The sequence below is a fragment of the Choloepus didactylus genome, chromosome 3, assembly GCF_015220235.1.
Source record: "Choloepus didactylus isolate mChoDid1 chromosome 3, mChoDid1.pri, whole genome shotgun sequence".
Classification (NCBI taxonomy): Eukaryota; Metazoa; Chordata; class Mammalia; order Pilosa; family Megalonychidae; genus Choloepus; species Choloepus didactylus.
The window spans coordinates 125,513,041-125,540,718 of NC_051309.1; the positions used below are offsets into that span (position 1 = coordinate 125,513,041).

At 33.3% G+C, this 27,678-nt stretch overlaps 1 protein-coding gene across 7 annotated transcripts in view; it reads right to left on the reverse strand.

Moving 5' to 3' along the window:
* NDST4 (N-deacetylase and N-sulfotransferase 4) overlaps window positions 1–27,678 on the reverse strand; it is a 499,153-nt gene that overhangs the window by 262,919 nt on the left and 208,556 nt on the right. The window lies entirely within an intron of this gene.

The following is a 27,678-nucleotide window of genomic DNA, read 5'->3' on the forward strand; positions in this document are numbered from 1 at the left end:
ATATTTAAGAAAGAATGAGTGTCACTGGAAAATTGGCTGTGATTCCTGGTGCAGTAAAGCTGTATAACAAATGATATTAAATATATGTGTAGGCCAAAATAAAAGAAAAATCAAGAACACTTTATGTCAAAATTTCACTGTATGAAAGTCATAAGGAAATAAGGCCATTTCTTACATAAACCCAGTGAAATATTTGGGGTGAATAGCATACATTAATTCATTAATAAATGGAAGCTCCCCTCCATTATCTAGTAGAGAAGAATAATGTATTGTCTAAAAGTAAAATTGAATGGAAAGAAGATTCTGTTAGTGCCACGGAGAAGGAGATATAGCTGAAAATTAAACAAGATTTTGTTTGATTTTAAAAGAAGTCAAGATAGTAATTATAGAAGAACACTTTAACCACTAGTAAATAATTAGTAAATAATTTCAGGAAAATATAATATACTCAACGTCCTTAAATAGGGTGGACTTATTCTTTCAAAAGAATGAGGTAATTGTCCCAAGACTCAATATTTTACTTATTCTCTGGGAACAAATGCTGTCTCCTTTTTCCTGCCATACTCTCCCTAGACAATTTTCACTTCTATTAAACTGTCAGTCCTGTGCATTTCCAGAATACTTTACAATGTGTTTGGGTAACTTTGACACTTGAATGATGAACACAGTCACATAAAAACGTATTGATGGTGCTCAAGGAAATGAAATCTTCCCTAGGAATGCAAAAATTCAGGTGAACTATTTACTAAAACTGTTATTCCACTAGCTGTTGTCCTAGCATGCACATATACCCTGAGGAATAATAAAGTGGTCTAATGAAGAGAGGGGGATAACTGAATCTGTATATATGCAGTTTCCTCCAAAATGCCTCTGATCATTTGATCTCCTTTATTATGGCATCAAAATTATGGCAATAATACTTGCCTCTTCTTATATCAGGGGGATATCTACCTACATATCTAAAATGCCTTTGTTTAGTTAGACCAAAGAAAGTCAAAGGATCATAATAATTTTGGTTTTAGTGTAGAGTGTTATCTACTGAATATTTGTTATCCATTGAATTTCTCTAACTACCAATTGCCCACAATGATTTCATCCAAAGACTAAAAAACACACAAACTATTAAAGTTTTACAAAGCTTTATAATATTTAATAATTAATATTTACAATATTTAAAGCATTGTGGTGGTTTGAAGCTGTATATACCCCAGAAAAAAGACGTGTTCTTAAATTTAATCCATTCCTTTGGTGTGGACCCATTGTAAGCAGGACCTTTGGATGAGGCTACTTCAGTTAAGGTGTGACCCACCTCAATTAGAATGGGTCCTAATCCTCTTACTAGAGTCCTTTATAAGAAAATGAAATTCAGACAAAGAAAGAAAGCCACAGAAGCAAGAAGCTGAAGTCAGCTAAACCCGGAAGAGAAGGGAGGGACCAGGAGCCACTGCCATGTGCCTTGCCATGTCAGAGAGGAGACAAGGATCACTGGCAGCTGGTTTTGGGGAAGAAATCATCACCTTGATGATGCCTTAATTTGGACATTTCCCTGGCCTCAAAACTGTTAGCTAATAAATTCCCATTGTGCAAGCCAACCATTTTCATGGTATTTGCTAGAACAGCCTAGGAAACCAAAACAAGCAAGATACAGTGAAGAAAAGATATGAAACGGTTTAAGATGATGAGACATGGGAGCTTTATTTTCAACATAAGAATCATAGGATGACTAGACAAAGAACAGGATAATTTAAATCTATTTGAGGCAAGAAATCACTGGAATCACACTCTTGCATATGATTATATCTAATAAAGAGAGAATATTGGACAGAAAGTAATTTAATTAAATCATTTTCCTCTGATTTAGTGTGTTCACTTTAGGCAGTATTTCTCCAACTGGAGTCTGGATTTACTCTAGTGGACATATGAGTTCTCTGTCACACAGACATATCACTTGGCTTGGCAACACATAATTTTGTGTTTTTATTTCAGTGATAATCATTTAAAGGTATAGCACATATTCAACAAAAATGTGATCACCAAACTTTTTGATTTTATGCAGATTTTTAAAAATATATTAGAAAATATAGTTATTAGAAAACTAACATAAACTCTAAAGAATAGAAATTATGAAGTTTTTCTCCTGTGCTTCAATGGTATGCATGCAACTTTGTAGACCACAGATTCACCAGAGGGCCAGGCCTGCAGCGAGTAGACTAACAATTACCTATGGAGGACTTACTCATATGTTAGCATTAGCTCAGAATTTTAGGTCCTTTATAATTGATATGGTTTCTACCCTCTGGCTGAATGTGTAAAATTTGGAAAATCTAACACTTAAATCACATTTGACTTTGAGGATCCCTTATTCCATGACAGTTATGTTACCTGTTGTAAAGTCAGCAGTATTTCTTCACCTGTGTTTTTGACTTGAATAAATCCTTTGTACTGTTAGCTCATTTGGAAGTAGATCAAAGTGGAAGCAAACACAATCAGAATTCAAGTCATCATTCATGTCAGTGCTCCAGTCCAAATAGACTTTGTCGTTTTCTCTAACTTACCACCTTACAGCTAGTACTACAGGTGATATTAATGTGTAATTTGTATCTGTATCTTAAGTGGAATCTGTGCAAAGTAGTACTTATTTGACTCTTTAGTTTAATGAAAAAGAAAAGAGGGAGACTTAAATAAATAAGAGGCAGGATGATACCAAATGACAGCAAACAGGGAGTACAACTGAGAGTCACTCCGTACCAAAATAAAGTATAAGCCAGCTGAACATAAATGAATCTCTGCCCAACAGATAGCACTATATTCACATTGTTCATTGTACTTAAATTGTGGGCAACATTTAATTTAAACAACAACATTATCTATCACATTAAATTAGTGTTAATTTTGGTTCTGACCATTGGTAATTTTGTTTATATCTAAACTATGGGTTGTTCTGGGGTTATAATTGAATGACAACTGACAGTTTACATATAGATTTATATTTACACATATTTCTGAAGTCTTATAAAAATGATTTAAATTATCACTGTTTCATAATTGTTTTCTTTAAAATGGACCTGCAAAACAATCAAATTTGAGAAACACTGACAGATACATGGTCAATAATATAACTAATTGCAAATTGTGTTAAAGTAATAGTAATAGTTAATAGATTTGAAAAGAGTAAAGCAATCCCTATATAGGCCCCTAAATTAGTTGTAATCATGTAAGGCTAACGGTGATGTTGATAGAGTTAACGTAGTTTCAAAAGAAACTTGATTTGTTTTAGAGGTTCTTTCCAATTTAATTTAAGTTTTTCAACCAGGGAGCAGCTCAAATGATTTGTAGTTTCATAAAGCATTCTGAAAGGGCATTTCATTGGCCAGAAGAAATAAACTTGAAATCAGATTCCTCTACCTGGTGTTTGATAGAATACCACTTTCACAATGTGCCATACAATTTTTATTAGAAGTGTTGTATCACCATAAAACCAAACTCTTCACTGTATTTCTGGTCATGCTCAGTGAATAAATATTTATACTATGATTTAAGCATAGTTTAGAGACTTTCAAGACCGTGACTCTTCACATTAATATGTTTTCTTTTTTTCTAGAGTTTATTTGCTCCTCTTTTAACAAATTTAAATTATAGGAAAAGAAATCCTTCATGTTTCTGGATGTTTAAGGTCAAAGAGATTTCAATTTTGAAAGTTATGTTATAGTAAGTTCTAATAAAAACAAATCCTGTAAGAAAATGCAAAACTGTTTTACATGATTTTTCCACTTTTTTGTTCTTCTGTTTTTCTCTCATATTACCATACATACACACACACATACACACAAAGACACTTGAAATTACCTTTAGAAACTAAAATGTCAATTTAACTGGAATTGATATCTCATAGATCACAGATTTCAGGCAGCATTTGTTTCCCTAAAGCCTAAAATAAAAGAGTTCTCTTAAATTTCCATGTTAGTATATGTGTCATTACAACTACTTGTATATATATTTTTATATATTTTACCTTAATATTCCTAGGTTTACTATTTGTATTTGGCCTTTTTTTCCTTCTTCCCATACTTGTTTATAAAGTCTCTTTATAAAAGATAAAATAAACTGGGAAGAAAATGTTTCATAGCTATGACTATAACAAAAAGAAGTTTAAACTAAACATATGGATTCAAATATAGTAAGGCATCATTCTTGAATTTGCTGTTATTAATAAGCATTAGGGCAAATTACCTTGTCTTGTCAGTGGTTTGGTGAACAATTCACCATAGCTTGTCGGTCATCTAAGCTAGGGAGGAATACGAAGTCAGAGATATCAGACGAACAGACAGACACTGCCTTGCAGGTGAGAGTATGAGTGTATTCAATGTTTGTAGACATGTATAAGCAAATATGGAGTCTGTCAATGTACCAATTAATATTTCATATTAATATATCACCAATTGGGAGGAATAGTCATATATTGCCATGTAATTATTTGTACTGAGATGAAATTCATAGGCAAGTAAATCACAGTACATAATCCCAAGAGACTGAGGCTTTTAGGAGAGATTGTTTTTCTCTGGAATAAATGGTCCTTGGTGAGCAAACGCATTAATGGAGGCACAAATGTCCAGTATTTCCAGCCCATGAGTGGGCATACCTTGGAAGGAAAAGGGGAGATAACATAACAAAGAGTTATTTAATTTTTTCTTGATTACAGATGAACTCAAATGTACAGCCTGGGATGGGCAATAAGTGGCTGAAGGAGGAAGTGGTTGAAGTGGGGAGGGAAGAGGAGGAGAGGAGTGTGAAGTCAGAGGTGAAGGAGGAGGCAGATAGAATAGGGGAGGAGGAGGAGTAGAAAAAAGAAAGTATACCAGAAATAGAGTAATCCACAAGGGACCTGCAGAAAAATGACTGCCAGAAATTAATTTCCTATAAGAGGGTGGCTAAAGGATTTTTTAAAAGTTGGATATACAGTATTTCATTTTAATTGTTGTCATTATGGTGTTGTAATTTAGTTCCCCTTGTCACTGCAAAAACCCATCAAAGTCTGCTATATACCTCTGCCTCTGAGGTATTTTGGGAATCTCAAGTGAAATGCGGCAATGTGTAAGGGAGGAAGGATGCAGAGATAACCTGTGATTAGTTCATTTCTGTGTCACTCTCTCAGTATGTGGATTGGAAGAAATCATTCATCATTTTCAGAGCCTCATTTTTCTCATCTCTAACATGGGTATAATTATAATCACCTTAAAATTATTGAGAAGGTTAGAGGATATATAAAATGCCCATCACTATGTATGCACACAAAAACAATTTCCTTTCCCATTATTAATATAATAATTGTATCTTGGGATAGAAAGCATATTAAGTAAAGTTAGGAACCCACTACTTAATAAATCAAGCCCTGGACTTGAGGCTTGCTCTTGTGAAATTTAGTGTTGAAAATAGAAGGCTGAGCCCTCCCACAATTATGCCTAAAAGACACCTCCAGGGAACTTGTTTTGTTACTCAATTGTAGACTTTCTGTCTCTAAGCCCAATTTGGCAAACAAATTCATTACCCTCCCCCTAACGAGGGACATGACTCCCAGGGGAATGAATCTCCCTGGCAACACACGGCGTGATTCCCAGGAATGAGCTTGGCCCTGGCAGTGAGGGATTGAAGATGCCTACTTGACCAAAAGGGAAAAAAAGAAAGGTAACAAGCTGAGCTCACAGTGGCTGAGAGATCCCAAATAGTCAAGATGCTGTCCGGGAGGTTTCTCTTATGCAAGCTCCAGCTAAACATCCCAAATGTCCACAGTACACCATGCCCTTACCACAAGTAGTCCCCAAATACCTCGGTCCCTACCTGAGATTCTATAAAAGATTCACTCACCAAGTTTCATCTCTCAGAAACTTAAATCCACCAGAGTGTTCCTTCCTATGCCAGATGAGTCCTAAAACCCAGAGGCAACAGTCTCTTTAAGATCAACTATCAGAGGCAGCCTCCTTCCCCCCATAATGTTGCCACCCCCTTTCCATATGAACAAGTTAGGGTGCTCACTGTCTAAAAGAGATTATGTGAGAAGAAGGGGTCGCAACAAGAAGATAAGATTTAACAAAGGTCTATGAATACTGAAACTTTATATAACTGTATACAATTTTTTGGATGCTGGGGTGTTGGAATGGCTGGATGGAGGTAGATGACAATGGTGGAATTGTGCCCTATGGCATCCTTCAGGATTTGCTCTGTGGCTGTTCACTGAATTGTGCCTTGAAGTTCTTCCTTTCTGTATATACCTTGTGTTGCATAATGGGGAAGGAACTGAGGCTGTGGAACTGTAGCCCATGGCAATTTTTGAGGTTGCCTTTGTGACTGCTTGTTGAGCTGTACATCAAGAGATGACACATTTCTGTGTGTGTGATGCATTTTACAATAATGGAGATGGCTGGGGTTGTGGAACTGTGAACCCATTACATTCTTTGAGGTTTGCTCTCTAGCTAATTGTGGAATCATGCTTTGAGGGTTATCATTGTCATGTGTGTTAGAGTTCATGAAAAAAAATTATGGGAGAAAAACTGAAAATTCAGGAAAAAAAATGTAAGAACTAGACTTTAAGCCCAGGAGAGCTGACTCTGGAACTTGTTCTGTCTGCGCTACTACATCAGTCTGCTCCCTACTTAAAAAAAAAAAAAAAAAAAAAAAAAAAAAAAAAAAAAAAAATCCCGTTATTAATAAAAGGAAGATAATTGTGAGGTGTATGTCTAATTCTCTCTCATATTTTTCCTGTTTTCTTAATTTATAAATATTTGTTTTTAAACTTAGACCAACATTTCCCATAGAATGTTTTGTTTTGCACCAAAGTATACTTGCTTAAAACAAATCTCAAATTGAATTCCTTCTCTAACAACCCTGTTTCTAGTGACAGAATCACACACTCCTCCTTACTTCTTAGTTTCATAACGTAAGCTTGAAGTTATATTTGTGTCATTTTACTTCTTTTTACTTCATAGATTCAATTCACTAAGTTCAGCATGTTTGCCCTTCAAATATTTAAGATATATCACTCCCTTCCAGTTCTTAATATGTCCATTCTGACATGAGCTCCTATCACTTAACTAAAGTATCACTCCACAGCTTTCCTGCTGCAATTCACCTTCCATATTAAATGGAATTTGTCCTGCTTCAACAGAGCACAACTCTCCTTCAAAGCTTCTCCAGGTGAACCTACACTGACCTACACTGAGTCCCTTAGGTCTTTAAGAGAAAAAGCAAATATAACCAAAGACACCACCAAACCACCACTTACTGAGCTCATCTCATCAGTGACTCTTTTTTTTTAAATTCAGTTTTATTGAGATATATTCACATACCATACAATCATCCATGGTGTACAATCAACTGTTCACAGTCCCATCATATAGCTGTGCATTCATCAATCTATTTTTGAACATTTTCCTTACACCAGAAAGAATCAGAATAAGAGTAAAAAATAAAAAAAAAAAAGAACAACCAAATCACTCCCCCATCCCACCCTATTTTTCATTTAGGTTTTGTCCTCATTTTTCTACTCATCCATTCATACACTGGATAAAGGGAGTGCGATCCACAAGGTTTTCACAATCTTACTCATCACAGTGACTTTTAATACTTCCTCACAAGAATGCCCAAATCCTTCATTCTTATGCTCTTTTCCTATTGTAGTTTTCATGAGAAGCCCTTTCTCTTATCTTTGACTTTTCTTAAATAATCACTTCAACATTTACTATCTTCATGAAACTGACCTCACTTGTAACATTATTTCCCTGCTTAATTTTCAACAGTAATGCAATAACTATTTATACTCCCGTAATTTGCTTACTTTGCTTATTACTCTCCTCCCAATCACTGTGAAAATACATGCTGGGTTTCTTTTCTCTCTATTAATTGCAACTAATGAACTAAAAATTCAAATCTTAGAATAATTTTTAAATGTTTCTCTCCCTCCATTCTCTCCGGATACCCACCACTACAACCCTCTACCAACTGGTAAGCAGGCTCTTATTGACTTTTACCTGCAGGATGTCTTCTGTGTCCATCCTCTCCTGTCTAGTCCCAATGGCACAAGAATAATTCAGGTCCTTATTACTACCTGCAAGATTTATTGTCACAATTCCCTGAGCAATGACTCTAACCAGCCTCAACTCCTCCCGTCCATTCTACATGGGTATTCTAAGATGTAGCCTTGATTGGCCTGCTTCCTGCTTTAAAAACAAAACAAAACAACATAACTTCATTTACTGCAAAAGAAAGCCTAAACTCTTTAATGCATCCTTTGAGACATCACATAAAATAATCCCAAAACAAATTTCAGTCTTCCTTTCACATTTTCCACACAGATATAAGATCTAGTCACACCAGATAAATGGTGTACCTTCCCATCTAAGAATTTTGCAGTGCGGTCCTTTCATCCTGGAATATTCTCTGATTAGTGACAATCTCTAAATCATTCAATGTCTGGTTCAAATACCACCTTCTCCATAAAACTTTTCCCAGTCATCCTTGTCAGAATTAATTCCCTATTCAGTATTCTCATAGCTATGATTCATCTTTTATTTATATCTCACTTTTGTCACATACGATAATGCATTGAAATTATTTCCATACATATGTTACCTCTAGCAGACTATAGATCTCTCATTCAAAATTTCTGGAAACTATCCCCGTGTTCTAACTTCCATCATATAATATTGCTCATTGAAGTAGAAACATTATTAACACATTTGATTGATTGAATTTCACTTCTCTTGCACCTCAGCCATGGCTAAGCCAGTTCTTTCTAAAGAACCATTTCTTAAATATTGTTGACCTCTAGGACCACAGGTTACTGGTGAATTAGAACAGATCAGACAATTTTGCTATTATGTTTCTGAATGATTACAAACACTGTAAGTGAAAATTAATATGTAGTATGTTATGGGTTGAATTGTACCCCACAAAAAGATGTGATGTGAAATCATTTGGAAATAGGGTCATTTCAGATGGAATTAGTTAAGTTAAAATGAGATCATTCTGGAGTAGGGGTTGCCTCCACTAATATGCCCCATGTCCTTATAAGAAGGGGAAGTGGGGACACAGGCAGACAGAGGGTGGACTGCCAGGTGATAACTGAGGCAAAGACTGAAGCACTATAAGAAAAGGAATGTCAGATTGTCAGCCACCACCAGCAGTCAAAAGAGAGCCATGGAATAGATTGTTTTCTACAGACTTCAGAGGGAGCGTGGCCCTTCCCACATCTGAATTTAGGACTTTTAGCCTTTAGAACTGTGAGACAATGAATTTCTGTTGTTTTAAGTCATGCAGTTCATGGCGCTTTGTTACAGCAGCCCGAGCAAAGGTAGTTTGTATTTTTATCTTTATTGGGATTAGGTCAAAATTTAATTAAATTAGAAATTTTAAAAAAGACTATAAGAAACTTGCTTTTTTGATCTATACTTTGTTGAACATGACTTATGTATATTCTAAAAGAAGTGAAGCACTTTCCAACTGGTATAAGGGTAAGAGGCTGTTCATACAAGTACATACACACAACGTTTGTATATCTCACACATTCTTGATTAGCTAAAACTATTTTACATTTCTTTTCTAATGAAAAGTCAAGTTTCTCTATATAAATTATAAACACATCTAAAGGACGAGGCAGTTTTGGTTGAAAGGAAGAAAAATATGCTTCGGTTTCCACTTAAAAATGTCTTTGTTAGTTTTTTAACTAAATAAAAACAAAAATGAAAATACTCTAATTAAAAAATAATCTGCATTCCCTATCTTTGTTTTTCTCTGCATAAAGACCATTCACACATTAATGAATGTATCAGAATATTTCAATCTTTCACTTACTTCAGATCCTGATATTTGTATTTAGTTCAAAATCCCTAAGATAGAAGAACCACAGTATATAGCAGCTGTTTTTTAAAATTTCCTTAACTTCCAACACCACCATTAAAAAATCAAATTGGGAGTTCTTGTCACAGAGTGAGTGAAGATTTAAAGTTCTAAGAAATTTAATGAAATTATTACAACTCTTAGCAGTTTCATCTAACACCTTTCATGTATATGTGTTTTTCAGACACATTTCTTAGATTATCTGATGCTTAAAAGAAACACACATTAATTTATTGCTTGATCACTAGAGTAAAAATATAGCCAATAACAAACAAACCATTAACAATCACATCTATATCTGTAGCATTAAAAAATAGATGAGGGAAACAATTGCAATTCTGGAAAGCTTTATCTTCTTCCAGTGTTACACAGTAGTAACTGAACAGCCTAGTTATATGGAGACAAATTTTCACACCCTCAAAAATCAGTTTTATAAATGGAATTAAATATGCAAACACACATACATACCTAATACGAGCATTTGCATGATTTGTCAAAGGTCTAATGCTCATCATGGATGCAGTTTAATGGATGAAATCATGGCTATTTTGAATTTAAGTTTCACTATATTATATGTTAAAAAGTAAAAGAGTGTTAGACGAGTTTGGCAAAGGAATGGATTATGAATTGCAGTTACTGTCTCAAATTTCCATTTCTAAGAGTAACAGCTTCTAATGAGGACAGTTAATTTACAAAGGATTTTAAGTAAAACATATTCAGAAAAAACTCAACCTGAAAATATGATGATCAGAGCAAAAATTCAAGATTTGGAGACAATATTGAGAGGCTTTAGAGTGTATTTAGAAAGATTAAGATTCCTGAGCTAGACTTCTGGAATTTAAATAACCGCTTTCCTTCCTTCTCATTATATAACCTTGGGTGAGTTATTTAAGCTTACCACATCTCTGTTTCCTCTTCTGTAAAAAGGAGCATACTAAATGCACCCTATGACTTAGTTTTTTTAAGGATTAAATGAATTTAAATCTGTAGAACAATAAGAATAATGCTTGCACAGAGTAAATACTAAAGACTTTTTTTAATTAATTTTTTTATCAATTGCTTTATTGTTAAAGCTCTACTTTTAATACTTATTTGCACTCATTATTATGACATCCTTATTTCGTATCTATTTTAGTTAAAGTAGATAAATACAGTAATACACTAATGCTATGTTTAAATTATGAAAACATCTGGCAAAACGTTCAGAATTATACTTAATATAAATTGTTTCAATATTTCCATTTAGTTCCATAAGGCTACTACTTTGGTTGACTTGATAAAAATGTATGTTCAGCCAATACACGAATATGGCTTTGTTTTGTTATTTGTGGCTAGAAATTTTATACAGGTAACACGCATACACATGCTCACATACACACCCACCAGAAAAGAGTTGTGTTCAGATATGAGATTTCTATTAATTTAGCTGCTTGATATCTTTTCTATATTGTTCATAAGATGATTATATCACTGTTGCAAGAATCATAAAGTATGGAATTTTAGTGATGTTGGACCTTGACTAATGAGGCTAGCAGACAAACGATTATGTGTGTGTATTTTTTGATACCTATATGTGTGCATACATGTGTGTACATGTTTTTCAAATCATGAAATTTCACCAGTAAGTCAACATGGGAAATGGAAAATTACCTCACATCTGTTCCATATTCCATTCATTTTATATCACTAACATAAGCAAATCAAGAAAGTCATTATACTGTCTAAATAAAACTAGTGTACTGCTCACAAAGGTAATGTTTTCCTTACCAAGCAAAGGGAAATTATACTTTTCATCTTTTCGTAGCTATCCATCCACCTGAGCCATTACTGCCACTGATGAATGGGACTTGTTAAAAATCTGCTTGAGTAAAGCTAATGATATTAAATCATGTTATTACCCTAAGTGTTTATTATTGTACTTGAACTGGAATGACAAAGCAACTTCAAAAATACCATTGCTAATGGAAATGCATTATATTTGACCATTTTTGTGGTGTGTTTATTGCTGCAACAAGGCTTTCAAGCTAATCATTATATCACCACTCCTTGAGTTTGGATGAGTTACTTATTTTATAAGATATTAAAACTTCTTCCTATATGCTATTTTCCAATATAGAGAAAATTCTTTTTGTTTCCTGCTAAATTTTATTACTTTGTATTTTGTTTTTAAAATATAGTTTAACTTGTCCTTTTTTTTACTTTATTTTTACATTTTTTTTCATTACATTTACCTTGAAATCAAGATTTATTTTTCTATAGCAGAACACAAAGCTTTGAACTGATTCCTTCTACTTTGAGGTAAATGCAACAATGTATGAATATAGCATTTTCAGAACCAGTTTCAATTTCAAGATCTGTTTCAATTTCTTTTCCATTTGGTAGTAATGTTACAAAGTGAAACTGTACTCCAAAGGGGCTCTGAACTTCTTTTAGGTAAGAAATGCTTAGACTTAAATTATATAACCTTAGTAGGTAGTAAAAATTAATTGTGCTTTTTTTGTATAAAACATTAATTGGTTTCATAGAGTCAGGACGAATGAGTAGCTGAGACTATGAAAAGAGTTTGGAAGTTGCACACACATGAACACAAAATGAGATTTCCTGAGGTGAAGAACTAAGGACTCATATTCTTTCTCATTAACACACAGCACTAAACAGAAACTTATTTACCTTTCTTAGTGTGATGATGAGGAATTGTTCTAAGTGCAATAACTTCAACCCCTCCACCCCAACAGCCAAAGCAATCAATTGACTTCTACTGATTGTACCAGTAAGATGGTAAAGTGAGAATTGGTCATAAAACATGAAGAGACTAGAAATTGACTGGGTATGGAATGTCGATAAAGCTTAGTTGGATTTTCCTTTGCTGCTAACAGAACTTCTCTCACACACCTACACACATCCACAGTATCTAATTATCATATTGCCATTTCCTTCATTAATGAAAAGTTTTCAGATGTCTAGTTACATATGGCACTCTAACGGATACATTATTTTTCAGCGATAAGTTTGGCCTACCAAAAGCTTGTGACCTGAGAATAAATACTTATGTGTATACCCTAAGGACAGTCATAGAACAAAATCAAAGCAGAAACACAGTTATTAATCTTTTGAGTTAAATGACTTTTTCCTTATCAAAATCTTCTAAAATTTTTTCATGTACCATCTCTTTTTTCACCCATATTTCCTAATCTATCACTACTGTTTCATCCAAGTTTCTTTCATTAAATGGGGACACATCTGCTCAGTTCTTCCACTCCTCATCAGCCCCAGAAATTAGGCCTTGACATTTTAAAGTTTCTAAGGTCTTTAATGAGGAGTCACTAAAGGAAAGAAATTGCATAAAGAAAAGCAAGGAAAATCACAAGAAATCTTAAAATTTTAAAAATGTTCCTAATAAGAGTACTCACAGAGTCTTACTAGGTTAACCCTTTCTAAAGCTTCAGTATAGGAACTAATTGGCGGGTCTTATCTTGAGAGTCATTCCCACTACCTCATAATCCTGTGGCCAAGTACTGGGTCCCTTCCATTTCCCCAGCTGTTTCCTCACCCACCTCCCCTACTCCCATATAAAAACCTTTTTTTTATTGTTTATATCAGATATAGTAAGTGACAAACGTGATATGGTATAAATAGTGGTAATTTTAGTAAACAAATCATTCAAATGGAATTCATTTTCATCCCGGAGTAAATGCTACATGATTGTCAATCACTGCCTTCTTATTTCATTCTATAAACTTTGATAAGTCTTTTCTTCATTTGTGCAGTTTGGGGAAAAAGTTCAACAAGGTTTATTGCTCTTAAGATGTACAAATCTCAGCAGGGTCATGCTTATGTCCAAATTGGAAAACAATCTTCTGAAAGAAAGGGTAATTTACTGTTTTTACTATAATTTAATATAACTTCATATATAAATTCATATGAAAATATGCAATGATCATTTTTTTAAGAGGTCAACATTGTCTTTTGTAAGCATCGTAGAAGTGCTAATTGCTATCAAATGAACTCTTACTGACTTAGTCTATGAGACATTTTTAAACAAAACTTAAATTTAAAGTAGCTATGTTTATATAAACTAAAATTTCAATTAAATGCTCAAAATGAATAGCACTTTAATATTTGAAACACACAGTTTATAGCTGAAATTTTGTGTCACAAATGAGGTGATTAAATAGGGAACAAATTGTAAGGGTCCACGTATTGTTTGTGGACACTATAAATTCTGAGGTTTAAGTAATAACGGGAATGATGTTAATTTTTTCCTTCAGGGTAGATCCCATGGAGCATTTATAAGAGCAAGAATTCCTTAAGGTAATTAAACAAATTAGGCAAATTATGACACATACATAATACAAATAAAGGGAATTATATTCCTACTTTAAATTAGTATTTTTAAATGCTTTTTAATTGGGCACATTGAAATAAGATTTCGGTATATTGCTGCATTATAAAGAATATGTGAAATAGTCCAAAAGTTATGACATTTCTACTTATATAGGAAATAATAGCTAAATGTAAGGAAAACAGTAGTTGGTGTGAAAAAAGCCTATGGAAATTTTTACTTATTTCACCTTATATATAAAATATTTTGTGAATTGAGTGCTTAAACTGAAATATTAGATTGAATAGTTAGAAAATGATAAACTGAATATAAAAATGAGCATACAAAAACTTTAGTCATGTATTTATTGATTTCTATTCTCTTTGTAAACATAATTGAAAAATAATGAAATAGTACACATTAGTAATGTTAGATATAAATATTGATATATATATATTTACAGAAAAGCCAGATTATTCAGGGATTGGGGAAGCTATTTCCCCTGATGTATAAGTTTACATGAATAGACATTCTTAAGAAAGCCAAGTTTAATAAAAAAATTAACATATATTTATTGGTTGCTTTGTTCACTGTAACTTTTTAAAAAAGATAAACAGATATAGGTGATACATGGTATGAACATTGTAAAGCATTTTGTATTTCAGACATATTTTACAAAATATCATTTGTAAGAGTTATGTGCAAACAAATAAAAAATACTTGTATAATATTATACTGATAACATATTCATGTTTCAAAAGAAAGAGAATTTGACAAATTGTGACTAGCTTTGTCAAGTTTATATCTTTAGAAATATCATGAAACTTGGGTTTATAGTTATAAAACTTCTGTTTTTATGAAAATTCTCTATGTATTGCTTTCTTGCATATATTTCAATCAGTTCTATTCATTTGTCTTAGTTTATAATTCCTTTATGACTGTTAAGTTATTCAACTATCATAATAGTTGAAGATTCAACTAAAGAGTATTAAAAACATTTAAACATCATTGATACCTTGACATTAGTGAATGATAAAAAAATAACTGGTGAAAGTTTTAATTTTCTGTGCAAGCTTCAGAACTTTTTTGGGAGTCAGAGGGGTGCCCAGGAATGTGTTGTAACTTTTAAATAGTACAGCATGTTTTTTTCTTATTTAAAAATACATGACCTAATGCATTCTGAACCCATAATATGCATTTGCACATCACATTCAATGGATCATAAAAGTTTTATTAATTATACTTCTTACCTTTAATATAAACAACTGGAAGAAGTACATCTGTTTTAAATAGTGGTATCCCTTTGTTGAGCAAAGGTGTTTTTGTAGGTTTGCTTTTCAAACTGAGGGGGAAAATCACCTAATAGTGACATCTTTCAGATTCCAGAATGTGGACTTGCATTATAAGGTAAATTAGGTACTATAATCCTTTTAAATTACTGTATTTCATAGAAAGTAATATGCCATTAGTTAAAAGACATATGTGATATCTTAGATGTTAAAATGTAAAATATGAATGTTAAAATGTGAATCTTAGAATCAATGAAATATAGTAATCAAAGTATTGAAAAATATCAATAGAATCTTTTTTCTTGTTCTCCATCATCAAGTAATATTCACTAATTTGTACTGTGTCAGGCAGATTGCTGAGCCTAATTTATGCAGTTACTCATTTAATCTTCACAACAATGTGTTGCATATGTATTACTATCAGAGGCTCATAAGACTATTAAGGCACATAAGATTAATCAGCACAAGATTATATTTAATAATCAATAGAGTCATGATTCAGTCTTTGTCAGACTTTTTTCAAAACTAATGCTATCTTGCATTATTTTAAACCACTGAAGACAAGAGTCTATTTTTTTTCTGCCCGAATCAAGTTTCCTTAAAACATATGCCTATGTCTGGAAAACAAGCAACTTGTATTCATGCCAGATTTGTTTGAAAAAGAATTTCAAGACTAGAATAGAATATCTTCCCATAATTCATCTCTATGCCAAGAAAATAATTCTGTTTTGTTAGATAAACAAAAAGACTAATCATCCCTACATAAGTTGATTCTTGATCTTGGTTCTTTTGCTGATTGTGAGAAGTCAACTGGCAGTCTTTCTTTTTCTTTTATAGAATGTCTAGTGTTAACTTGAATCATATCATGTATCTAGGTAGGGATCTATTTTGCAGACAAGCTTTCTGAAATGGAGAATTGTCATTCATTCATTCTGGAAGAGTCTCAGTTATTATCTCTTTGAATATTGCTTTTCTGTTATCTTCTGGAAATCTGGTTATATTCATTAGTAAAAAACTAAGATTATCAGGTTCTATTAAAAATAACAACAAAATCAATCTATATTCTCCTTACGAGAGACAAAACTAAGTCCATAGAACACAAAAGATGGACATAAGTCAATTCAAAATGATTTAGCAAGCAAAAACTAATCCAAGAAGGTTAGTGGAACTATAATAATATTAAACAAAAGAATACTCTTAGGCAAAGAGCATTTCAGAAATAATGTAAGTTACTTCATAATGATAAAGATAAAGGTTTTAATTCATCAGGAATATATAGTAATTTAAAATTTCTAAGAATCAAAAAAAAAAAATAAACAAACAGAACTTCATAATACAAATCACAAACTGAAAATTATACTGGGAAATTTGGCATTGTCATTGGAGATTTTGGCATACTTCTCACATACCAAACAGAAAAAAATGTCACAGAAAAGCAGACAAATTTTAGAAAGGATTCAAAGGATTTAACCAACACAACTAACATGATCTTATTACAGAGATTATAACCAGATCTCCAAACCCAACAATTAGAGTAGATACATAGTTTTCATCAAGCATACAATAATTATGGTGAAAGAAAAATAAAACCATAGTGCTTCATCTCAAAGAATTAGCAAAAAATGAATATGCAGGTCATGTTGAATTAGAAATCAGAATTAAAAGGATAATTAAAACAATTCATAGAGTAGGAAAATTTAAAAACACACTCATGAATGATTCAAGAGTCAAAAAAGAAATCATAAAAATTGGACAATGCTTATAACTGAATGATAACAACTATACAAGTATAAAAAAGCATGTGAGATTAGCTAAAATTATTACTTCAAAATACATGGCCCTAAATGCTTACATTAGATTATAGAAAAGGGGAGAAACTTAGTCAATCATATATATTTAAGAAGACAGGTAAAGAGCAGCAGAATGAAATGTAAATAACAAGGAAAGAATGTACAAAGATAAAAGAAAGCATACTGAAATAGAAAACAAAGACACAGTAGAGAAGATAAAGAAAAGGAAAAAAAAAATAGCCAATCTCTGTCAGAGAGATCATTAAAGAAACTGGAAGAGAAAAAACACAAATGAGCAACATTAGGAAGCAACTGCTGGAGAGATTTAAAATATAATAAAGATCTATTTGAACAACTTTAAAGTAGACATGTGGAAGCAAAGCAATGGAAAAAACTCCTTGAAAGTATAAATTATAAAAGTGACTCTTGCAATTCCTGTTGACCAAGATTGTGGTGTAGGATACTCCAAGATGTGATTTGCCCACAGAGTTTTTGAACAACTGGAAAAAACTGGCAGAGCCATATTCCTTAAAACTCTGGAAAAATAATTAAAAGCTTGTAGTGACTGGGTGAGTGCCAATATTCATAACAGCATTATTCACATTCGCTTAAAGATGGAAGCAATGTGAATGTCCATCAACTGATGAATGGATAAACAAACTATGGTCTATGCAAGGTAATATTATTCAGCTGTAAAAAAGGAATGAAATTCTGACACATGTGTCAGCATGAATGAACCTTGAAGGCATCATATTGAGTGAAATAAGCCAGAAACTACAGGGCAGAGACAGAAAAGTAGAATAGAGGTTACTAGGGACTGAGTAGGGGTAGGGAATGGGGAGTTAATGCTTAAATGTTGCATTGTTTTTATTTGGGATGATGGGAAAGTTTTGGTAATGGGATGGTGGTGATAGCACAGTATTGCAGATGTAATTAACAGCACTGAAATATATACATACTTGAATACAGTTAAAAAGGAAAAGTTTGGGTTGTATATATATTACTAGAATAAAACTTTAAAAAAAAGAAAGTCCATAAGATTGTACAACACAAATTATGGACAGTAAGGTGAATCATGATCTATAGTTAATAGAACAATTATAAAAAAATTGTACCATTATAAAAAAAATGTTCTTTCATCAACTGCAGCAAACACATCACACTAATGCAAAATGTTAACAATAAGGAAAACTGTGTGTGCAAAGAGGGGTGTATGGGCACCTCTGTATATTTCTGCACGATTTTTCTCTAAACCTACAATTCACCAAAAACAAAAAGGAAAAAAAAAGGGTGAAAAGGTAAATCTTGAAGAAATTTTTAAAAGAATATATGTCCTATAATCATTTTTTAAAAGTAGTGATTTTAAATCATCCCAAAATGACATGTTTCAGACTCAGACTTTTTAGATTGCTTTTAAAAAACAGATAAAGCCAGTATTATACAAACACTTAGAGATGATAAAACGTACTTTAAAAAAATTACTCCCACATAATGTATGAATACATTAGTAAATTTTGCTTCAATAAAAATTAAATATATTTATGAATGAAATGAGACCACAAACAAGTGAAAAGATAAGTAATATATTGAGATAAGATATTTGCAATCATTGTGTTTTAGTTTCCTAGCTGAGAAAACAAAATACCGTAAACGGGTTGTCTTAACAACAGGAATTTTTATGGCTTAAGGTTTCAGAAGCTAGAAGGCTTGCTTCCTCAATGGGTCAGTGTCTTCTGGCTAGCCAACAATCTTTGGGGTTTCTTGACTTCTCTGTCACATGATTCCTCCTATCTCTTCTGGGTTTCATTGACTTCCCCCTTATGGCTGCTCCCTGGGGCTTCTCCTGTGTCATTCATTTTCTTTGCTTATAAGAACTTCAACAATATTGGATTGATGTCCACCCTCATTCAGTTTGGGTACACCTTAAATAAAAACATCTTCAAAAGACCTATATGCAAATGCATTCACATCCAGAGGAACAGTGCTGGGACCGGAACATGCCTTATATGGTGGATACCATTTAATCCCCAACATGTATCATTAACAAGGGATTAATATCCAGACTATAAAAAATCATAAAAATCAAAATAAAATATAAATAATTCAAAATCAATAAGATAGCAGGCCATAAAGGAAAATGTGAAAAAGAAACACTCATGAAACACAAGAAAGTTCAACCTCAATCATGAGGAAAATGCAAATACAAACCAAGATATACCACTTTACACCCACCAAATTGCCAAAAAATTTTAAGTCTGACAATGCCAAAATTGGAGAGGATAAATACTAAAAAGAAAACAGAGTGAAATAGAACTATAAGGACAAATGTGGATAAATCTCAGAAATAAAAGTAAGGGAAAAAAGCAGTCTGCAGAAAATATTTATGGTAGGAGTCTATTTGTATAAAGTTCAAATGAAAAATACTAAAATAGTAGACAATTTATTGTTTAGGAATGCTTTCAAATGCAGTACAAGTATCAAGAAAATGACGGGAATGATACACTCAAAGTTAGGATACTGGTTGTTTCTAGAGTTGAAAAAGTAGCATATGATTGGAAAGGCAGTAGTCATGGTCTATTTTCTAAATTAAATGTTGAGTACAAGACTGTTCATATTATTACAATATTTAAATTGCAGATATTTGTTATGTATACTCTTTAGGATGTATGAAGTGTTTCAAAATTTTAATAATAAAAACATAGACACAACAGGAATATTTGACTTATTTAATAAAAATGTTATGGGGGAAGATCATCAACCCCAGCTAGTCTCAGAGTGACATGAATAATTATGATTTGAATGAAAATAAAATACAATGTCTATGATCACTTTAACATTTGAATCTATTTTCTGAATAATAATTTATTCTAGCTCTCTCAGTAGTATAAAATCAAGGTGCTATTTTCCATGATAATTTATTTTCAAACACACTTGTTTATTTCTACAGGAATTTAAAAAAGATTTTTTTTTGTTTTTTTTCTTCCTCCTTAGTTGCTCTTTATCAATGAAACCATTTTATGATATCTTTTGATGATTGTCATACAAAAACATGATGGCTTTACCTGAAGAGGCTCATTATAATGAGTCAAACAATTAATTGGCTAATTAATTGCTGTTTAATTCATCACAGAGAATGACAAAATATAGAAAGTCAATCAAAACAAAAAAAGTCTCCATGGATATCCCAGGGCCTTTAAGGCATTAGCCATGAAATTCAAGGACTCTTTAATAAAGGTTTGCTTTTCCACCACAAAGTGTCATTTGTGATACATTCAAAATGGTTACCTTGATGAGACTTTGCCAGGTTAGCTGCTTCTATCAAGATATTTTCTAATATTTGCTATTTCACATGGGGGTAGTTGCTCCAACTCAAGCAGCAAAATGGAGCTTATGACTTTAATTGTGTTCTTTCCCTGGTGTATCAAGAGATTGCTTCTTCTCAGTAATTATCCTATACTGTAAACTAAACAAAGTGAGCACTAATGTTAGTGTTATATCCATTACTAGATAGCCTGTTTGGAGTGCAAATGAATTCAGGGAATGTCCAATCTTTGAATAAAAAGCCAATTTGCAAAGAAAAAGCTTAAAAATTATTCTGAGCAGAAAAGCCTCAGTTGGTCACATGGGTTGTTTAAAAATTTACTTTTTAAAGAAGTAATAATAATTGTTGGATATATAAGAAACAGTTTAAATGAACGCATGTCTCTAAAACCCTTGTTTCTAACAAAAAGTAGACATGTTCACAATGAATAGTCATCAGGAAATTAAACACATAAAAGCAAAATAAAATTCTCTTAGTAGAATTTAATCTCCAGGCAAAACTTAAAGCTAAGGTTTAGCTCCTTGTTCTCTTGATCTTTAACCCCTACACATTGCCCCAAATTTCAGGGAAATTCATGACAGATTGTTATTTGGTACATCTCACAATCATGTTAGGAGGGGTAATAAGAAGGAAAAAAGAATTCAAAATGCTAAATTCCAGAAGAATGTGCTTTCTCTGTTGTATGAACACTGTACTGTTCTCAGCCAGGCATTCCTGTAATTTTATTTCTCTGAGGACATCCAACAATTGCTGAGCTTTATGCTTTCTCCCAGATAACCAATGGGAGGCAAGTAAGATGCTGTCAGGTTGGCCACTATCTCAGTCCATGAAACAATTTTCCTCTGTTTGAAACTAATTTGCCTGTGACCTTGGCTTGATTAGAGCATATCGCAAATTCTGCATTCAACCCATTTTCCTTCTTTGATTCATTCCCTTTGGTGATCACCACTGAGAGTTCAAGTATTAAACTTGAAGCTTTCTAAGTCTACACTATTACCTCTGGCAGTGTCAAAAAATCTGTATTTGTGTTTCCAAATGCCTAAATCTGGGTGTTCCACATTAAAATGTCTTTCACCACTATTTTTTAATTACTTTAAAGGCTTAACTTGGGCTGACCCACTGGCCTGGAATACACTTTCCCATCATGGTTTGCAAGGACCCTCTCCAACCATCACAGAAGACTCAAATGTCACCTTCTCTTTGAAATGTTGCCTAATTCCTAGAGGAACAAATACTGTCACCTGGTCTTTCTTCTCATTATCTACAAAAATTTTGTCATGGCACATTACATCTTGTCTTATAATGCAGGCATATATACGTCCTACTTATACTACTGAAATCAGAAACTGAATTTTAAGTTTTATTCTAAACCCAATAATCGAGAATGACATACAGAACCCATGAGTGATTAATAAATGCTTTTTGGATTCAACTAAATGAAGGTTGATACACAAAATGTAAATGTTTCCAATTGAATTTGTAAGGAGATATTGTTGGTATTATTTTCTTGCTTTTTACATTCTTATTTAAAAGTGGAATTTTATTTAATTTTCGCATCTTTTAAATGGAGAAAAAGATACCATTTGTTTCCACAATTTTTTTTTTCTTTTTTTGTAGTAGGTAGCTTTTTGTTCAATTGACAAAATTATATGTATGGTGCTACTTGAAAGAATTCAGAAGAAAAGAGTCACCAACAGAGAGATTCTAAATGAAAGAAGGAAAATTATGATTAAATATATCCTGTATGGCAGCTCTCCTCTTATAAGTATGTTCGAGGTTCTCTGAAGTCACTACTGACCTTGCCAAAATGCATTAATTATATTGAGCTTCCCTTTCACACAAGCCGAATTCTGCTTACTAAAATATTTTAATTGACACAGTGATTCTCGCTTTTATACTGTGCTTATATGGAAAATGAACCATTCTCATTGTAAGTCTTTGATAGTACCTGCTTTGCCTCTTGAACCTATTGAGCTCCTTTAATTAGCACATCTAATTCTCTCAGTGGGACACTTAAGTATTCTGTAAAATTTAAGTCCTGTCCCTTCTGACAATGGAGACATAAGGAGCCCTCTGTCAGGGTGTCAGGGCCTCAGTTTCAAGCAAGTCTTGCTGATGTCTCCTCTCTCCTTTTATTCCAGGACAAAAACAAGGCTGTTATTGTGACTGAGTCCCTGTCTTCCAGGTTCCCCATCTTGTCCCCCTATGCCATACTTGATGTTGTCACTTGTCATTGGACACCACCCTTCCTCCATGACTGTGTCACTGCTTTCTTGTGCCATTTTCCCAGGGAGAAAACTCCTGCCCACAGACCTGAACCAAGGGTCTGGTAACTTTGATACTGCTGTAAAATTTCTTTGATAAGTGCTTGCACCCCAGCCTAACCCTTATGCCACACTTTCTGGTTGTGAGCTCAGCCTTCTGTCTAGAAACCACCACAGAACTTTTAGATACTGCTTACCTGCTTGCCTCACTGGGCCACCCACCAATCTCCCACTGCTGGCACTGTTCTGGAATGCTGAATCTGCTCACTGATATGTGTCATAACTGGATTCCAACTACCAACACATCACCTTTCCTTTTCAGCTCTCATTTTGGTAGTGACTCTCTTCAGTATGAATATTGAAGAGTCTTAAAATAATCATTTATATTAATTTTCCAAATGTATCAGGTGTTTTCAGTTATAACTAGAGTATAAAAAGTAAAAAACTAATCTTTTCAATTACCAGATGTTTCCTCTCATCTTCTGTTGGTTTGTAGCACCAACATATTGCAATTTTCTTAGGTCACGACCTTAGGAATAATGAGATTATTTTCTCTTTCTCCTCCAACCCTTATTCAATTTAGTAACCAAGTTTTTAACATTTTCATCTCTGATAGATTTTTTCTTTCCTGTTCATAGCAACCTGGCCCCTGTTTAATGTAGTAATTCCTACAGAAGTTTTAAACTGGGATTTTCTTTAGATATTTACTAATAAAATGCATTTTCCCAAATATTTTCATAGTATCATTTCTTTATTTTAGAAAGAGCAGAGGCTTTCAAATGGCTATTGGAACTAACCAAAATACATTTCCCGATATTTCAGAATCTTCTATTGACTAGCTCCTTTTTACCTACTGAAATTTTGTGACTTATCCAAATTATCATCTTTGTTTCAGTCCTCTAAGTTACCTAATTTATTACTTTTGTACTTTTATCTTTGAGCATATGGTTTTTCAACACAGGAAATATGTAGTCAAAATAGATACATGAAAACATTCAGGTTCAGACATTGCTAAATTGATTGTGTCTGGATCAAGCTTTAACACAGCATAGATACAGATCCTTTAAAAACACCATGTGGGAAAAAAAAGTTCCAAGAAAACTAACCTTCTAGTCACTTATTTTGGAGTCCACCAGATTTCCAACAGAGATTTGCTTTCTTAGTTTCATCCTGTATCCAAAATATACACCTTTTTTTTTTTTTTTAGAGACAAGGCTCAAAACTATTTTCAGATTGTTCTTTGCCAAGATAGTTAAATCAAGTATTCTGTGACTCATTAGTTACTCACTCACCAAGCAGTTGAAAGACAGTATAATAATTATCAATGAAATGTTTTTATAATCATGTCTAATGTTGCTTGTCACATACTTTGGGGTATATTAAGATATATTGGAAAAAATATCTCACCACCTAATTTTGAAGTTGACTCATAAATCTGAAAATGCTAGATGAGGGTTAAAGGCAGTGACTATTCAAGGACTCAGGTTACATTGAAATCACTGTCTCCTGGAGTCAATGGGGGACGTGGCACCATTTCATAAGGAGTAGGACTTGAGATACATATAAGGACAGATTCAAGAAGAGTTTCATTCAAGACATACAAGCTTATAAAAGAAGCCAAGGGAAAAATGAGCAAGTCATGTTTGAGAATTAGAAAGTCAGCTAGCTTAACAGAATAAGCAATGTTTGCTGACATGTAGTAAGAGTAGAGTTAAAAAGATAAATTTGAACTGGATCACCTAGGACCTTGAATAAGTTTAGAATTATTAGGTAAGTAATATCGTATATTTATATATATGTATATAAAACATGTACATTAAACAAATGGATGCATTTCCTTAAAGACATTTAAAAATGTTAATAATGATGTTTTGCTGCCAACAGAGAGAATAATGATTGGTCACAGAATTGATTGAAGCACCAATATCATTAGTAACATCAATAATAAACCTAATGTCATCACTAAGCAGAATCTCACATTGACCATGTTCATGTTTTTCAAAACCTCCGTTGGAAAATGGCATTTATTCTGCTTCAAGGAAACTATGAATAAAAAAAGGAACAGTATCTTAAGTTTACCAAATGACAAAGACTACAGAAAATTTTCTTTATTCAGTAAATTTGAGTACAAACAAAATCCCGTATCTGGATGAGGCATCATCCACAGAAATCAGAATAGATGACCATAAGACAATTCAAAAATAAAATGTCAACATTGCCCTTTTTTTTTTTAATTCTCCCTAAAATGCATTATTTTTCAACTGATATCATATTTAGAATGAACATTACAAGGCCGTTGTGAAAACAGGAGATGATTTCAGAACTATGAAAAAGTAAGTCCAAGTGTTCAGGACATCAACCTAAATAACCTGAAGTAATCTTGCTGATAGAATTTTAGAGTAAGTTTTGGATGTTCAGAAAGTACTGTGTAATTGCCCTGAGGACTGCTGGGAAAGTCAGACACAAGTCCAGTGGTCGTCTCCCAGGCCTCGCCTACACCACCCCTGCCCACCCCACTCCTATCTATTTCTGCCTCCTTTTCTACTGTGCTACAATGTTTCCAGTCTATTTTCATTTTACAGCCCAGGTATATGTTACGTTTAATGGAAAGACCCAACCATACCTTGATCCTGGAAACCAGGAACAAGCAGCTGCAGATGCTTATCAGGACAGGGACTCCCAGTGGTTAAGAACTCTCCCCCTGGGGTGGAAAAATACTCAACACAAACAGCACAGATTTGTCTCTCCTCCTCGGAGCTGTGTGGATCTGCCATTTACCAACCCTAACCCGAGCGGCTGGCCTCGCCAGGAGACTGGCCGCGATGGAATCTCTTCCCTGCTCTTCTGGACCCTTTGTGCTGTGTAAGAAATAAAGTGGTCATTTGCTGCAAGTTTCTGTTGTGCCTGAGCCTGTGTCCCCACAACTCACCATGTAGCAACTCACTCCACAAGGACCACACAGATATTTTACCAGGCCAACACATGAGCATTACTTTCTGACTTCATTTATAGCTAATATTTCATAATCTTTCAAAATACAATTAGTTTCTAGAAGCGTATATACATGAGTAACATTTCCCTCATATCTCAGGTTTTTAGATACACAATTAAATTTTATTTACAATATGAGGACAGTTATTGACCACGGTTCTGTTCTCCTTTGAAGTGTACCTATTTATTTCTAGCTCAGTGGCCTTGGTGGGGCAAGGGAATGATATAATGAGATAAGGCATGCAAGACTCTACAGTGAAGCTTGATATATGGCACCTTAGTGCAGTCAGAACTAAGGAACCATGAAGTGGAAAGAATATGGGCTTTCAAGAGCAGTTAAAGAAGGCCATGTTCTTTTCACTACGTTATAATGATTCACCATAAAATGGCTTATTTTTAAACAGTATAATCCAAAATCTCTATCTTATGGGTAGGAAGGGGCTTAAATGAATATATGTAAATATATTTCTTGCAAACAGAGTGAGGGGGTGCTTTGGACAAGTCTATGTGTGAACGGTGGTTAAATGTTCCCAGCTCTCCCAGTCTAATTGCGTGAGTAGACCATGGAGAGGATAGTCATGCACATAATCAAGAATTTCCAACCACAATACTCCTCATTCCTCAGTGTGTAACTTTCCCTTTATTTCAGAATGACACAGAAAAAATATCAGTGCCTACACAATCCCCTTGCTCTAGAAGACTTGGGGAGAGTTTGAGGGAAGATGGATTTCTCCACATCTACTAGTAAGTGACTAAATGCCAAACACCAGAAAACGACATGAGGATGAAGATCTTGTAACTATCCAAAACTTATCTACATCTAATTTAAGTTTTTCCCACTCAATCATATTTATCCAAAAAAAAAAAACAAAAGTAGCAATGAAATGCAAAACACCAGAGCTATAGTTTTTATATGAGAAAGATAATATTTTCTATTGCTCTATAAGTAACCCAGGAGATTAATAGTCCTCTCTATTCCAATCATATTTCTTATATTCTTTGATTAGTTGTTCTGAAGGAGAGCCAGAAACAACACTAAAAGAGAAAGGAATAGGAGTATTTTCTTTAAAGTGACAGTTTATACACACACACACACATATACATGTGTATACATACAATAATATATTTATGCATATATACGTGTGCATATGTACACATACCAATACGTATTTGTATATACATACACCTTTTCTGATTCTTTCTCTACCTGTGACATTGTTCCAGCCTTTATTAAATTTTGTTCTTCTGTTAATCTATTTGGTTTTATACTACTCAAGAAGTCACCAATGACTTTTAAATGTTGTATGAGCAATGGCAAGTAGCTATCTAGTTTTCTATTGAGATTAAGTGAAAGAGATGAATATGAGCTGGGAAATTTGGTTTAGAATTACAAAGATGATTTCAATTAATATAACATATTGAACTGAAATTAGGAAAATCCATCAATTTAGGATTTCAGGCTAGGAACCTACCGTAACAGAGTACTTGCAAGCACATGATCTACTCTTAAGTTTACAATTTTAAAATTACAATAAAACTGGCATTTTTATTAATTAAAAGGAATGACAAATACAAAAAAGAAAAGGAAGAATAAAAAGAGAGAAACCTAGATAGAACTTGAGAGGGGTAACTTAGTCAATTTATGACAGCTCCCAAAATAAAATAATTGCATCACACTCAAGAGAGGCCCCATTCAGTGACTCATTGAGAACAATTCGCTGGTCTACGTGTACTTTGAAGGTTTTTAAAAAGAGAATGTTTTCCACTAGTTTTAATCCTGTGTTACTACAGTGGCCATAAGGTCTTAGGACAG